We start from the raw sequence: 2,450 nt of genomic DNA on the forward strand, positions 1-2,450 counted from the left end.
TGCAATTACAGTTGCCAGTAAGAAAGAAGCTAACACTTTTCTTTTTATTTATTTTTAATAGAGATGGGATCTTGCTATGTTGCCCAGGCTGGTCTTGAACTCCTGGCCGCAAGTGATGCTCTTGCCTCAGCCTCCCAAAGCATTAGGCTTACAGGTGTGACTCACCACACCCAACCTGCTAACACTTTTCTACATCACATATCCTGTGCCAGCTGTTCAATTCTTGGCACATGTGAACTCAGTCCTTTCGACGGCCCTATAAGATGGGGACTGTTATTATCCACATCTGACAGAGGGAGAAACTGAGGCTCAGAGAGGTTAAGTAACACTGCCAGTCACTCACTAAGAAAGGGCCACACCAGGCATTGGAGCTCCAGAGCCTGAGAGGTTGGCCTTCTGTCCCTCAGCCTCTCCCAGCAGCCGGTACTGTGTGTGGCTTTTTGTTTAATCCTTGTCTCCCCACGAGGCTGTGGGCTGTGTCTGCTGCATTCGTCGTCCTAGCTCTGGCACCTGGCACTGCGCCCGGCTCATGGTGGGTGCTTAATAATGCAGAGGAATGGAGAGAATTGGATCCTGCCAGGAGCTGGAAGGAGGCTCTGTGAAGGGCGAGGCCTGACTTGTGGAGAGCCAGCTTGGAAAACCTGCATTCAGGGAGAAGCTAAAATCCTGCTGCATCATCCCTTCCTCACCCATCTGGCCTCAACTTTCCTGTCTTACCTGTCCCCAAGCCCTGTGCTTCTGCTGTTGGATCGGACCCTGCCATGCCACACCCTTCTCCAAACACACACTTCAGGTTTTTGCTCCTCTTCTACCATCCCCCAAACGCCCCCTCCTCCAAGGAGTCTTTACTGAGCCCCCAACGTGATGGCATCTCTCCCTTCTATTTTTCTTTCTTTTTTTTTTTTCCTGAGACAGGGTCTTACTCTATCACCCAGGCTGGAGTGCAGTGGCTCTGTCACAGTTTCCTGTGGCGTCAACCTCCTAGACTCAAGCAATCCTCTTGCCTCAATCTCCCGGGTAGCTGGACCACAGACATGCCCTAGCATGCTCAGCTAATTTTAAGAAAATTTTCGTAGAGACAGAGGTCTCACTATGTTGCTCAGGCTGGTCTCAAAGTCCTGGCCTCAAATGATTCTCCTGCCTTGGCCGCCCAAAGTGCCAGGATTACAGGCATGAGCCACTGCGCCTGACCATCTCTCCCTTCTTAAAGCACCCAGAGATTTTGAGTTGCACCTTCCCTCCCTCCCTGAGCCGCAGTCTTCCCATCTATCAAATGGGCACAGCCTACGTGCCTTGGCCTGGACTTCTCTTCCAGCTCTAAAGCATCCAGGATTCCAATCAGGTTGTTCTTGCAACAGTCTTATCCTCCCCATCAGTCTGTGAGTTCCCTGAAAAGCGGAGACCGTTTCTTTTCATGTATCCCCAGTGACCAGCAGAGGGCATGGTGACTTTTGGGCATCCATAAATATTTTTGTGATGAAACCGTGTGGAGGGCTGGGTTGAGATGCAGACTCAGTGGATATATACGTCTCCTGTGTGTGCTCGATCCCATGCAAAGCCAGAAAATGTCATTAAAAGGCTGAATGGCAGAAGATAAAGAAGAACCCAACCAGTAAAAGAGCAAAGTTGGAGGACTCACACTATCCAATTTCAAAAGTTACAATAAGCCACAGTAATCAAGGCTGTGTGGTACTGGTACCAGGACAGGCATAGATCGATGGAAAAGGATCGAAAGTCTAAAAGGAAATCACATGTATGGTCAATTGATTTTTGATGAAGGTCTCAAAACAATTCAATAGAGAAAGGGTAGACGTTTAAACTAATGATACTGAGACGACTGGATATCCACATGCAAAAAAAAAAAAAAAAAGAAATTAGATTTTTACCTCACATTATACACGAAAATTAACTCAAAATGGATCATAGATTTAAATTTAAGAGTTAAAACTATAGAACATAGAACACCTAGAAGAAAGCATAGGAGAAATCTTTATGACCTTAGGTTAAACAAAGAGGTCTTAGATATGATACCATAATCACAATTTATCAAGGAAAAAACTGATGAATTGGGCTTTCTTAAAATTAAGAAGTTTTGTGCTTCAAAGACATCAATAAAATCAGAAGACAGTCCCAGAAGACTGGGAGAAAATATTTACAAAGCATATATCTGATTAAGGACTGGTATCCAGAATATATAAAGAACTCTTACAATTCAATAATACAAACAATGGAATTTTAAAAAGGGCAACGTTTGTAATCCCAACACTTTGGGAGGTTGAGGTGGGTAGATCACTTGAGGTCGGGGGTTTGAGATCAGCCTGACCAACATGCCTCAGCCTCCCGAGTAGCTGGGACCACAGGCGCCGCCACCTCGCCCGGCTAGTTTTTTGTATTTTTAGTAGAGATGGGGTTTCACCGTGTTAGCCAGGATGGTCTCGATCTCCTGACCT

This window comes from Mandrillus leucophaeus, unplaced genomic scaffold, assembly GCF_000951045.1.
Source record: "Mandrillus leucophaeus isolate KB7577 unplaced genomic scaffold, Mleu.le_1.0 Scaffold125, whole genome shotgun sequence".
In the NCBI taxonomy this organism is placed as follows: domain Eukaryota; kingdom Metazoa; phylum Chordata; class Mammalia; order Primates; family Cercopithecidae; genus Mandrillus; species Mandrillus leucophaeus.